This window comes from Arachis ipaensis, chromosome B10 (genome assembly GCF_000816755.2).
Source record: "Arachis ipaensis cultivar K30076 chromosome B10, Araip1.1, whole genome shotgun sequence".
In the NCBI taxonomy this organism is placed as follows: Eukaryota; Viridiplantae; Streptophyta; class Magnoliopsida; order Fabales; family Fabaceae; genus Arachis; species Arachis ipaensis.
The window spans coordinates 73,924,810-73,939,711 of record NC_029794.2 but is presented as its reverse complement, the minus strand read 5'-3'; positions in this window follow the sequence as shown (position 1 = coordinate 73,939,711).

The window sequence follows — 14,902 nt, the reverse complement described above, 5'->3', positions numbered from 1 at the left end:
TGGAGTTTGGCAGACATAGTGGGAATTAACCCTCAAGTATGCGAGCACAGAATATTTTTAGAAGAGGGAGCAAGACCTGTCTGTCAACCACATCACCAACTACTTTCCAAAGGTACATGATGAGTCTTTTCTCTGATCTTATTGAGGACTGTATGGAAGTTTTTATGGACAATTTTAGCGTTTATGGTGATTCTTTTAACCTTTGCTTAGATGGATTATCTAGTGTATTAGATTGATGTGTTAATACAAACCTTGTATTGAATTTCGAAAAATGCCACTTTATGGTAAAACAAGGGATTGTATTAGGACATGTGGTATCTAATAATGGCATTTCTGTAGACCCAGCAAAGGTGAATGTTATTTCTAGTTTACTTTACCCTCTTCTGTGAGGGAAGTCCGTTCGTTTCTTGGCCATGCAGGTTTCTACAGGAGATTTATTAAGGACTTTAGTAAGGAGGCACTTCCCTTATCCAGATTACTGCAGAAGGACATTGAGTTTGAGTTCAGTGACGATTGCAAACAAGCATTTGATAAGTTGAAGACTACTCTGACTCAAGCCCCAATTGTGAGAGGACCCGACTGGAGCCAGCCGTTTGAAATCATGTGCGATGCTTCCAACCATGCAGTAGGAGCAGCGCTGGCTCAGCGTGAAGGTAAGGATCCTTTTGTTATTGCCTATGCGTCTAAGACCTTAGACACTGTCCAGTCCAATTATACTACTACTGAGAAAGAGCTACTTGCTATTGTTTTCGCTCTGGATAAATTCCGGGCTTATTTACTTGGTACTAGAGTAGTAGTGTATTCAGACCATGCAGCTCTAAAGTATCTATTAGCTAAAAAGGAATCCAAACCAAGACTTATACGTTGGATACTGCTGTTACAAGAATTTGATTTAGAAATAAAGGATAGGAGTGGTAATCAAAATTTAGTAGCAGTAGCAGACCACTTGAGTCGCCTTGAACATATTAAGGATGATTTTACTCCTATAGATAATAATTTTCCTTTTGACAACCTGCAAGCAGTATCTAAGGTAGTCCCTTGGTATGCACCTGTTGCTAATTATTTAGTTAGCCGCACATTTCCTCCACATTTTTCTAAACATCAAAGAGACAAGCTGAAAAGTGAGTCTAAATATTATATATGGGATGACCCATATTTATGGAGATGTGGCGCTGACCAGATAATTAGACGTTGTGTGCCTCAATCAGAATTCCAGTCCATTTTAGAGGCCTGTCACTCATCTGAGAGTGGAGGACATTTTGGCCCTCAACGAACAGCTAGAAAGATCTTAGACTGCGGATTCTGGTGGCCTACTCTTTTTAGAGATGCTGCTGAGTTTTGCAAATCTTGTCACCCATGCCAGAAATTTGGTAATATATCCAAGAGGGATGAGATGCCTCAACAATATATGCTTTTCTGTGAAATTTTTGATGTTTGGGGCATTGACTTCATGGGTCCATTTCCAAATTCTAGTGGATATTTTTATATATTGTTAGCTGTGGATTATGTTTCTAAATGGGTGGAAGCAATTCCTACCCGCACTGATGATGCTAACACTGTTGTTTCCTTTGTGAGAAACCATATTATACGCCGCTTTGGATCACCACGAGCGATTGTGAGCGATCAAGGCACCCATTTTTGTAACAGGAGACTAACAGGATTGATGAAGAAGCATGGGATAATCCATAAAGTTGCAATAGCTTACCATCCCCAAACTAATGGGCAAGCCGAGGTGTCAAATAGAGAAATTAAGCGTATCTTGCAGAAGATAGTAAAGCCTCATAGAAAAGACTGGAGCACCAGACTACAAGATGCACTGTGGGCATATAGAACAGCATACAAGACACCCATTGGGATGAGTCCCTTTCGCTTAGTTTATGGAAAAGCTTGCCATCTTCCAGTTGAAATCGAACAAAAGGTCTTCTAGGCAGTTAAAGAGTTCAACATGGAAATTGAGAAGGCCGGAGCTGAAAGGAAGTTGCAACTGCAAGAACTGGAGAACCTTCGCCTAGAAGCTTATGAGAATTCCAGAATTTGCAAGGAAAGGATGAAAGCTGTGCATGATCAAAACATCAAGAAGAAAGAATTTCAACCTGGAGATTTCGTCCTCCTTTACAAATCTCGACTAAGGCTAATGCCCGGTAAGTTAAGATCAAAATGGGAAGGTCCATACAGAGTAGAGAAGGCTGAACCGTACGGAGTTTATCACCTAAGCCATCCTTCAAGCTCTGAACTTATTAAGGTTAATGGACACCGCCTGAAGCTGTACCATGGTGAGAAGGTGTAGAAAAGCAAGGAGCTTGAGATCCTCCACTTGGAAGATCCCCACATAGCAGCAGATTGAGCTAGTGGAGCGTCCAACTTACGGACATTAAAGCAAAGTGCTTGGTGGGAGACAACCCACCGCGGTATGATCGTTCTTTTCTTCACTTTTAGTTTTTCTTCTTTAAAAACTCTTCTCTTTATTAGTGCTTTCGTGCTCTTTCATTTACATGTCTTTATCTTTCCTTAAAAAAAAATTTTTTTTTGCCGCACGACGCGATCGCACTAGCGGCGCGTCCGCGTGGCAGGGGAGTAAAGAAAAATAAAAAAAATGAACAGAAAGTTACGCAGGAGCAGCGCTGGAGTCGTGCCAATGGCACAAATTACCCCACGCGACCGCGTGCCCCATGCGGCCGCGTGCCCTGAGTTTTCGACGTAAAAGGGTGCAGAATCGCATTCTGTACGAGAGTGATGCTGGATTGGTGCTGGAAGAACAATCCTTGTCACGCGACCGCATTGCTGACGCGGCCGCGTCACCCATTTTATAACGCACACTCATGCGATCGCGTGACCCACGCGATCGCATCACCCAATTTTGGCTATTAAAATAAATTGAACAGAGAGTTGTGCTGGAGCGAGGCTGCACTCGCGCCAGCAGCGCAACACGGGTCACGCGACCGTGTGACTGACGCGATCGCATCGTCTTACCTGATGCGCACCCACGCGAACGCGTGCCCCACGTGGCCGCGTCGCATGCGCCGCACAGCTCAACCTAAATTGCCAAATTATCTTATCTTTCTTCCCTCCAAATCCTAATTTTTCTTTTCCCTCCTTCTTTCTTCCTTCTCCCTTTCCCTTTCTATCTCACCTTTCTCTTTCTCTCTCTCTCCCTCTCTCCTCCATTAACAAGGTTTTACCTTCTTCTTCCTTCTTTCTTTTTCTATCATTTTTTTTTATTGTTCTACATGTATTTTCTTTTTCTTTTCTTCTTCTTTTAATTATTCCTATTTTCTTTATTTTTCTTTTCCCTTTTACATGGTGTTAGAAATTTTTTTTTTGAGTCATTATCCCTCATTATATGCTTGTGACTTGTTACAATTTATTTGACAATTATTATTATTTTTAAGGGATTGCTTGCATGTTCAATTTCATACTTTGTATATCTTGTTTAACATGCATGCCATGTGTTTGTGAAAAAGCCCATATAGCACTATGCACTTTTCTACATTACTTTACTCTACTATTCAATGCTTGCTTTTCACAAATTCTCCTTCTTATTTTATTAATTAAATTTAATTGTCAATACAAACATGATGGTTTGTTACAAAGTATTGCTTGGTCTATGCTACTGATGCCCTTTGCCAGCATGCCAATAAACACCTTGCATTCATTTGTCTTTATATGCACTAGCTATTTTCCATCGTTGGCTTTTCACACGTACTCGCGAGCATGTGTTAATGTCAGCATATCTTATTGTGCATCCATCACCCTCTTTTCCGTTTCCTTCCTTGCTGTATATCTCTTTGAATTTAATTTACTTTCTCTTCCTTTCTTTCAGGATGGCCACCAAGAAAGGAAAAGAGAAAGCTACTTCCAAACCACCAGCAAGAAGAGGAATTAAACGAACATTAGTGGCAGAGCCTTCTTCAACCACAGTCAAGCCCTCAAGAAAAAGAGTTAAGAGGATAATAAAGATTGACGACAAGGAGAAAGCCTTTCCAGCGAAGGACACTGCGCGATTTCCCAATCGCTACTGTGAGCAGATGTTCCCTATCTTAGCAGAAAGGAACTACAACAATGAATACCTTCTTATCCTCCCGTCCAATATTGCTACCTTTGTTGAGCCGCAAATTGAACGAAGACAATGGGGTTTCCTATGGAGACAGCCAAGGCAGGTCAATTTTTCTTGGGTAGTTAAGTTCTACTCCAACTTCTACATACCGACCCTGCAGTCTGTTTATGTCCGGCAGAAGCAAGTGCCCATTACAGAAGAGGCCATCCAGCTGAATCTTTCAAGACACATCCGGAATGCTATGGAGCATGTACAAATCGCGGGCAACCTACCTTTTCCCGCCCTGGTCTCAGATCTTGTCTCAGCAGTCGGAGTCTCCTACAGAGCTGGGGACACCAAAGCCATACTTCCACGGGATGATCAATATGTCCCTAACGGGAAATACCTCAGACTTTCAGCAGCCACTACAAGCCAGCCTACTGAGCCAGTTGAAGATATTCCTTCTTCAACACCACAAGCATCTACCACTGAGAAATTGCTCCAGCAGATACTTGAAAAGTTGGATCGGCATGAACAGAAAGCTAAGATGAGAGAGCGCCGTAACAAGCGCCGATTCACATACCTCAAGGAGCTGATCATGGGCAAATTCAAGGACTCAGACACTCCGGACTCCACTTCTTTTACCAGCACCGGGAGCCATGATGGTCCCAACTGTGGAGATACTGCCACCAGCCCACCCCTGTTCCTGACAGATGGCACCGAGGACGGTGCAAAACCTTAAGTGTGGGGAGGTCGGTCAGTACCTGACTTCCGGAGGTAATTTCTCTTCTCTGTACACCAATAATTAGAATATTTTAGTTAGATTTTCTTTCTTTTATAGAATAAAATAAATTGCATAGGTTAAGAATAGTTGCATGCATGTTCTACTTGATTGAAAAGACAATAAGTTTCCTTTAAAAATCTATCTTTGGAATAAAATTTCACTAATTTTTCAAAATTTTTATGATAAATCTGCTTGAGTTGTATTTGGAACATGATGTTTGAGCTAAAGAACACACAACCTGTGAAAGATTTGAGCCTTTATGTATAGTTACATCATTTAACCATAATTATTTTATTCTTGTATGTTTACTCCTCTATGATTGTAATCTATATTTTGTTTTATCTTATATGTCCAATATTTATTATATTTACATGCTTGCATATGATTGAGGCCATTATTTGTTTAAACTCACTTATCCAAATCAAGCCTACCCTTTTCAATTACCCTTGTTAACCACTTTGAGCCTTTAAAACCCCATTTGTTCTATATTTTACCACATTACTAACCTTAAGCTGAAAAATAAATTGCATATCCCAAATTGAATCTTTGGTTAAGCTTAAGATAGAATTGTGTGTGCTAGTTAAGTATGGGAAATTGTGGGAACAAAATTTGTTAAGGGGATGTGTCATGAAAATTTAAAGGGAATTTGGACACCTATTCATGTGAAACTATAAGAATAAAAAATCTTTGTGCGTTGATAAGCTTTATTTATTTCAATTCCAAAAAAAAAAGAGATGATAAACAAATAAATAAGGAGACAAAATTACCCCAATGTTAAATTCAGAATTCAAAGATCAATGCACATATGATAGAATTAAAATATAAAGTTGAAACATGAGTATGGGTTGAAAAAGAGAATTATGGGTAGCTAAGCATGAATTTAAAAGTATGTAGAATATATGTATATTAGGTGAGAGCTTAGGTTAACTAAAGATTCAATTTATAAAGCTCACTTAGCCATATGTATACCCTTACCTGCACCTTGGCCCCATTACAACCCTGAAAAGACCTCATGATGTTTGCATTGGTATATTAATTGTTGTTGATTGGTTAGGAGAAAAACAAAAGTTAGAAAACATGACTAGAGAAGAATAGAGTGATTACCCTATACACTAGAGATTAGAGCATACATACATTATCAGTGAGGGTTCAATGCTTAAATTTTCATGTTTCCTGCTTTCATAAGCTATCTTCTTGCATTTTTATCGGTTTTATTGTATAATGATAGAATTAGTGGAATTTGATTTGTAATTGTTTTGAAGGGCTTATTTACTTTTGATCAAGTGGACAATAATCATATAGTTGCATTTATTTATATATGTAGGATTGCATCGCATTCCATGAGTTTCTGCAAGTTCATACTTATTTCCTTGTCTCCTTCAATTTAGCACGAGGACATGCTAATGCTTAAGTGTGGGGAGGTTGATAAACCACTATTTTATAGTTTATATTGTGTTTAATTGTGTGGTTTTGTCATGATCCTTACCCACTTATTCATCAATTTAGCATGCATTTAGATTTCCTTCCTAAATTCAGTACATGTTTGAAAATTGCTTCCTAGAGACTTTAATTATTTAATTTTAATCCTCCCCTATTCCATTCGATGCCGTGATCTGTGTGTCAAGTGTTTCAGGCTTTATAGGGCATGAATGAGATGGAGATTGGAGAGGAAGCTAGCAAAAAATGGAAGGAACACAAGAATTTGAGGAGATAACCAGCGAGAAGTGACGCGGTCGCATGGCTCACGCGACCGCGCGAAGGAGCACAAATCGCAGTGACGCGGCCGCATGGCTTGCGCGGCCGCGCGGATTGGAAAGCGCAAGCGACGCGGTAGCGTGGACGACGTGAACGCATGGAGAGGAAAAAGCGCAAGCGACGCGTCCGCATGGATGACGCGATCGCGTGACATGCGCGATCTGCATAATCTGCAGATCTCGATGGGGGCGATTTCGGACCTTATTTCGGCCCAGTTTTCGGCCCGGAACAGCAGATTAGAGTCAGAGAATATGCAGAAATAACACACACATTCATTCAGTAGTTTTAGATCTAGTTTTTCACTCTCTTAGGTTTTTCTCTCTAGTTTTTAGAATTTCGATTTTCAATTGGTCTTAGCATTGGAACATTGAGAAGAGTTATTTCCTCATCAAGACTTCATCATTCTAGTTTGTTCTCTTAACTTGGTTTTATTCTTCCATGTTCTTTGTTATGTTCAATTTTGTCATTCAGATACTTTCATGATTAATTAATGCAAGGATTATTTCTTTTTAATTCAATTTCAATTCTAATAATCATGTCTTCTTTTAATTCCCTTTCATGTGCTATGGATTCTTTATTTACAATGCGTGAGTAGTTTCATTACTTGATGGGGAGTTGATTAAAAGGAACTCTTGAGTTAGAAGGATTGAAGGAGAAATTTGTAGTTGGGTTAAATGTTGGATTGCTATCCTGTCACCAACGCCAATCCCTTTGAACTAAGTGGGTTGCAACTCGTGAACAGATCTGGATCCTAAGAGAGAGAGGAGAGAACCTCTCTCAAACTAAATCTAAATCATGGAAAGTAAAAATTGGCGAGCTCTCTTTGAATGGATGCGTTCCCCCACTTTGTAACCTCTGGTCTTTGCCTTATGGACTTGGATTTGGGCCAAAAAGGGCTTCAGAATTCGCTATGAGCGTTTTCTGCAATTTCTGGTGCGTGGCCTCTGTCACGCGTCCGCGTGGGTCATGCGACTGCATCATGTGCGTTCTGCTTAAGGTGCGCGGTTGCGTCAGTCATGCGGCCGTGTCGCTGCTGATTCGCGCTTGGCGCATGATCGCTTCGTCCATGCGATCGCGTGGATGCCAGTTTCTTCAGAAGCTCCGTTTTGTGCTTTCCTTCCATTTTTGTATGTTTCCTTTCCATCCTTTAAGTCATTCCTACCTTAGAAGATCTAAAACTACTCAACACACTAATCACGGCATCGAATGGAAATAAAGGTAATTAAAAATAATTAATATTAAAGCATAGGAAACATGTTTTTCACATACATCACATAATAAGGAAGGGAAAGTAAAAACATGCAATTAATATGAATAAGTGGGTGAAGGATTGAATAAATCACTCAAATTAAGCACAAAATATATCATAAAATATGGGTTTATCAACCTTCCCACACTTAAACAATAGCATGTCCTCATGCTAAATCCAAGGTTAAAGAATAAGGTAAGGTTAAAGTGGTGGAATGTTATGCAATGCAACCTATTCTAAATGCATCTACCTAAATGTGTCATGCAATTCCAATTTATCCACTCATATATAAAGCTTACATGTAGTCAAATTAATTTACATCCTCAAGGAGTCATATATATATATAGCCAACCCTTAAATAATAAAGCATTTTAGCAAATGAGATGGGAAATAAAAATATTGTACAAACTTGCAAAACAATTAGTAAATTAAGCACAGATATATGTTGATGAGTTATTGAACCCTCACTGGATTTTGTGTTTACCCTCTAGTCACTCAGTGTTTATTGGGTTTATTCACTCTACTTTTCTTTTTATTCTTACTTTCTATAACTTTGTTCTTCATCTAACCAATCAACAATTATAGAGTACAGTCATACCAAAAGTCATGAGGTCTTTAATTAAGGTTGTAATGGGGCCAAGGTAAAGGTAGGGATATATGTATAAGGCTAAGTGAGCTAATAAGTGAATCCTTAATTAGACTAAGATCTCACCTAACATACATATTTAGTAGAACAAGCTTCTTTACCAATTTTCCCATATATTCCCACTTGTTGTTACATGCTCATGTTTCAATTTTATTTTTATCCCATGTGCATTGCTTTTGTTTTGCATTGGGGAATTCTTTTGTATCCCCTTTTATTAAATGCTGAAAAATAACTCTTTTTTTTTTTAATGCACATGGTAATTGATCACTTTGATTTCTCATGAGCATGCTTCCCAAATTTTCTGAATTATTTTATTTCTTTCAACTTTTCTACCTTTTGTTTCTATCATCCATGTTCCTAATAGGTTTTCCACATTTTAATCTATTCATAATTTTCTATCTTAAGCTAACCAAGGATTCAACTTGGGATTTTATTTTGTTTTTCTGCTTAAGGCTAGTAGTGTGGCTAAATAGAATAAAAGGGATTTTAAAGGCTCAAGGGGGCTAACAAGGGTGATGTGAAAGGTAGGTTATTTTGGGGTAAGTGAGCTAAAATCAAATGATGGCCTCAATCATTCTTTTGGCATGTATCTATATTCTATAATTGGACATATAGATTAAAGCAAAGTAAAGAACATCAGAATAAAAAGAAGCGAAACACACATGAATGAAATTATGGTTTGAATGCAACCATACAATTAAGCTCGATACTCACAGGCTGTGTGTTTTCTAACTCAAGCGTCATATATCATTCATATATGTTATGCAGGTTTAGTTAAAAATTCCCATTATTCTCATAAAAAAATTATTTAGGGTAGCCTTTAAAGTTTTAATGTTCCTCCTTGATGAAATGTTGTCAACTTAACTATATGATGTAATGCTATATATACAAGGTTTATGGATTTAAATCTGTTATGTTCAATTTCCTAGCTTACTTCCTTTTTATATTTTTCAATTTAACTATGCTATCTTATGCTAAAAAGGGTAAACTATACTAATTAATCCACTAATAAGTCAGAATTACAAACTAAACTAAATAACTAAAAATACGAACTAAAAATACAAAATGCAAAAATAGAGTAAAAATACATAAAAGCAGCAATGTATAAGTACTCAGAAAAAAAGAAAAATACAGAAAATTAACCAAAATAAAAGAAAAAGAGATGTAGTGGTTCACCAAAATAAAACGCCAGAGATGGCGACCTCCCCACACTTAAAATGAAGCATCGTCCCTGATGCTCAGTCAGGCCGGGTGTGAAGGGGTGTCATCAATGGTAGGGATGGTAGCTAGAGGCTCTGTGGTGGTGGTGGGCTGAAGGTCTGGCTGCTGTAGAGGCGGTGCTGACTGGATCGGGATCTCTGGATCTGCAGCCTCTATCTGATGCGTAACCTCCTGATGCGGGGCAGCCTGCTCTGTGTCTGCCTGCTGATGGGTCTCCTCCTGGAAGTGAGTCTCCTCCTCGTGCTCATCCTCCTCCTCCTCTGATGGCTCTGATGGTGTGTCGGGCTCGGAGGGGATGTCACCACCCTGTCGGATCATCAGCTTCAGATGGGAATAGTGTCGCTGGCTGCAACGCTCCAATCTCTCATACCGGTGCCAGTTACGGCGCTCCATCTGATCAAGCTGTCGGAATAGGCGGTGCACGAGGCAGTATATGGGCTCAGAGGCAGGTGGAGGTGCAGTGGTGGCAGCAGGGGCAGCAGGGGCAGCCGTGGATGAAGAGGGTCCAGCAGACGGTGGGGCTGTCTCATTAGTAGCAGTGAAGGGTGGTGGTCTGTATCCCAAGGCTAGGAAGTTCCTGCTGTGAGGAATGATCCTCCTGCAGTCCGCCACTAGTGGTCTCTCATCGGCATCTTCCCATGGCACGTCAGCTCGACGGCCTAGCTGTGTAACCAGATACGGGAAAGGGAGGGTGCCTCGGACGTGGACCCTGGCCATATAATGCCGGATAAAGCATGGTAGATAAAGGTCCTTACTCTCCAGCACACACCATAGGAGGGTGATCATAGCAGCTGGGATCTCCGTCTCATGAGTACTCGTCATGACATAATTGCTCAAGATCTGGTGCCATAACCGAGCCTCATCATTTAAGTACGCCCTCTTGATCCCTCTAGGCATGGTGGTGTCCTGACCCATCTCCCAAGGAACAGTCGGGTCGAGAGCTATCCGTGCCTTTACAGCATCCCAATCAAACTGCATCAGGCGCATGTCCTCCTCAGCCTTTGAATAACCATCAGGCTGATCGGACTTGGCTGGGAGCTGGAGAATGTCCTCGATGGCCTCCTCAGTGACCAGAATTTGTTTTCCTCTTAGGTGTACGGCATCTAGGGTGGTGAGGTAGTAGTTGCAGTAGAATTCCCGGACCCAAGATGCGTTGACCTCTATCAGGGAGCAGCTGGTCAGCTTTTTCCTGTTGTGTAAAGTTCTTCTCCCGCCATGAGGAATCATGCATGAGGGCAATGATGGACTGGGAGGAATCTTCTCTCTTGCGCTTGCCAGTAGCCTTGCCTTTTCCTTTCCTCTGGGAGGCAGACATCCTGAAAAATGGGAAACCAGGAGATGGATAAAAATAGGGAAGCAAATAGGCAATTCAAACAAAGAAAACTCAAAGCGGCAAAGGAGAATTAGAATGAGGTAAATGAGTCAAGTAAATGTGCATTAAGGATTGTTTAGTAGTTTAAAATTTGGAAAGGAACAATTGACAATCCAAAATGTATCAGAATTCAAGTTAAATAGAAAAATTGTCATTATGCCATGGTTAGAAAGTTAGAGAAAAGTAAAAAAAATCAGAAAAGAGATTTTGAAAAGGTTAGTAATGTTAGAATTTGAAAAAGAAGTTATTAAATTAAAATTAGTGAGTCAGGAAAATGTGGGTTAAGGTAAGTGGCATAAAGAAAATATTCCATAAAACCAGGATTCACAATTATGACTAGAATTAACTCACAACCGAACAAGGAAAACAGGGTAATGTTGATTCAAAGAGATATAAAGAAAGCAAGAATTGGAATCAGAATATCACAGATGCATTTTATAAACCAGGAAATCAAAGAGGATAAGAAAGTCTGCCGTAGCATTCATGAAGTGGTTTGGGTAGGGCAGAGGACAACAGAGTTTAGATTGCCAAACCAAAATATGAATGAAAACAATTCACAAAAAATTTGGGCAGCATTCCGGCTAAAATTGGATTGTCCCAGAAAATAAACAGCAAACAAGGCAGTTCATATGAATTAAAAATTTTCTGCAGTTATCTATAATTAATAGAAACATGAAAAGTCAGATTAACAAGCAGCAAATGCAAGAAATCACAGCATATGAACAAGGTCACTGGAACAGCAGAATTGTAGTTTTGATAAAACAGAAGCATGAACAGTGCAAGTAAACAGACCTAGATCCACTAACCACAGTCTAAGCTACCTAACAACCTAAAAATCCACTACAGCATGCATATCTATCTATCCTAATTATGAACAGAAACAGAAAAAATTGTAAAATAACTGCGAATGATAGGAAGGCGGCGTTCATCGGAACCTGGTAGGCATGAGGAGTAGAATGGGGTAAGAAAGCGGCTGGGTGGTGGCTGCGATGGCGTCCGGCGCGGTGGAGGGGTATGGCGGCGCGGTGACGGCTGAGGGGGCAGTGGCGAAGGGGGTAATGGGGATAGGGTTTAGGGTAATTGATAGAGGAAGGGAGGGGGGTTGCGTGTGGGTGGCGGAGGGGGCGCGGCTGGATGGCCGGCGGTGGTGGGTGGTGGCCGCGGAGGGCAGTGGCAGAGAGGGGAGAAGAGAGGAAGAAAGAAGAAGAAAAAAGGGGAGGGCATGCATATCTATCTATCCTAATTATGAACAGAAACAGAAAAAATTGTAAAATAACTGCGAAGGATAGGAAGGCGGCGTTCATCGGAACCTGGTAAGCGTGAGGAGTAGAACGGGGTAAGAAAGCGGCTGGGTGGTGGCTGCGACGGCGTCCGGTGCGGTGGAGGGGATGGCGGCGCGGTGGCGGCTGAGGGGGGCAGTGGAGAAGGGGGTAATGGGGATAGGGTTTAGGGTAATTGATAGAGGAAGGGAGGGGGGTTGCGTGTGGGTGGCGGAGGGGGCGCGGCTGGGTTGGGTGCGGCGGTGTGAGGTGGGCAGTGGCGGAGGGCAGTGGCGGAGAAGGAGGGAGAAAGAGGAAGAAGGAGAAAGAAAGAAGGGGAGGGAGGAAGGGGGTCGGTGGCGGCGGCGTCTGGGCGGCGGCGGCGACTGGGTGGTGGTCGGGGCGGCGGCAATGGTGGCTGGGTGGTGGTTGAGAGAAGAGGAGGAAGAGAAGGAGAAGAGGGTTGGGGGGGCTGCGCGACTGATAGGGTTCGCGTGGCTGGGGGGTTATATTTTCAAATCCACACGATCGCGTGGGGGACGCGGTCGCGTGGTGGGGGTGAAAATGGGGGTAACGCGATCGCGTAGGTCGTGCGATCGCGTGAGAGGGGTAGGAGAGGGGATGACGCAATCGCGTGGGTCGCGCGATCGCGTCGCTGGACATTGTGCTAAATGCACGACTCCAGCACCGTTTCAGCGCAACTCTCTGTCTCGTTCTAGGGTGTTGTGCAATGCATGTGACGCGATCGCGTCGCTCACGCGATCGCGTGGGATTGGTTTTGTGCAAGTGACGCGATCGTATAGGGCATGCGATCGCGTGGGCCAATTTGTGCAAAACGCACAAGGGTCGCACGATTCCAGCCTAACTCTCTGGACGTTGGATTTTTGACGCCGATCTCTAAGGCACGCGGCCGCGTGGATGACGCGGTCGCGTGGATAGTGTATTCGCAGTATGACGCGATCGCATGGGGCATGCGGTCGCGTCGTGCACCCTTTTTTTTTTTGAATGCAGGATGCAATGCTAAATGTGAATGCTGTGCATGATTCCAGGTTTAATAAAATAAAAATAAAATTGAAAAACAAACAAAACGAAATAAAATTAAAATTGCAAAAGGAACGATCATACCATGGTGGGTTGTCTCCCGCCTAGCACTTTTAGTTAAAGTCCTTAAGTTGGACATTGGAAGGGTTTCCTGTTATGGTGGCTTGTGTTTAAATTCATCCCGAAATTTCCACCAGTGCTTGGAATGCCAATAGCCTCTGGGGTCCCATACTAGGCATGTAAAGCTTCTGAGCAGCTTCAGACAAATTTTCAGGCTCCCGGGGTGACGAATGTCAGAATAGATTCCAGGATCCCAAGCTTTGCTATTAAATCCGCCTCCGTCTTGATCTATATGTTTCCATCCGGGCGGTTTAGAAAGTAGAATCTCACCATGGTGACCAAACGTTCTCTGTGATCCATGCAATGGAGCATGATACCAATCCGTGTACTTCGAGGTGAAGCGTAGAACCTTATTGAACCTTGTGCACCAGCTTTGAGTACGAGCCATTTCCCTCTTACTCTTAAAGCCACAAAGAGCTCTAAGCTGGCCATCTGTTTCAAGCAAACCATATTCAAGAGAATAAGTAAAGTTATAGGTTAAGCATTGTACCCACTTGAAGCTTGTATTAGGTGGTAATGGCCTTGGGATAGGTGTTTCTGGTGGTTCTGTAAGTTCTACTCCTTTGGATTCTACTGTGAATTTCTCCACTTCCTTGCAAGGTTCTACAATTGTATTTGTGTCCTGGTCAAAGTCTTCTATGTCTTCCTCATCACTTGAGTCATAGATTGGAGGTTGAGAGAAATCTACCTCCGCATCATCTTCATATTCACTTGGGGAAGATTCTTCGATCTCAGAGAATTCACTTGCGGATGCAAGTTCATTACTAAGAGAATTTGACTTGTGACTATCATTATCAAGGGAATTTGTGTCCTGGGTTATTTCGTCTGATTCTTCATAAACAACTTGCCTTGGAGGTTGTACAATATCCTCCTTAGCATCAACTGTAGCGTCCTTGACGGAGTTCTCCTCAGTTCTGGATTCCCATGGAGGTTCAGCATCTCCTAGATCTTCAACCAACTTTTCTTCTTGAACAATGACAGCTTCTTTTACTTGTTCTAGTACGAATTCATTCTCTGTCTTGTCCACTAGAGTTTCTGGTATCTCCTTCATGCTACGCTCTTCGTTAGACTGTTCACATGGGGCTGTGGCTGATCCTTGTGTATTTGACCGTCTAGAAACCCATTGAATTACTACTTGCTCCAGTTGTCAAACGGTTGTTTGAAATTTATTTACTGTTTCCTTTAGGCGAACCTCTGCTTCTCGGGTTGCCGGACTTGGACATGATACAAAGAGAAGTGGTGGTGATTGGGAATGATTGGATTGGTACTGGGGTAAGGAAGGATCATATGGTGGCGAATGGTGAAGAGAAGCTTGTGAGTGTGGTGGTTCGAGGTTATGTTGAAAGGATGGTTTATATGCACGGGGTGGGGTTTGTTGGTAGTTACAAGGCTGTCCACCACATCTTTCAGCTGGGTATGCAC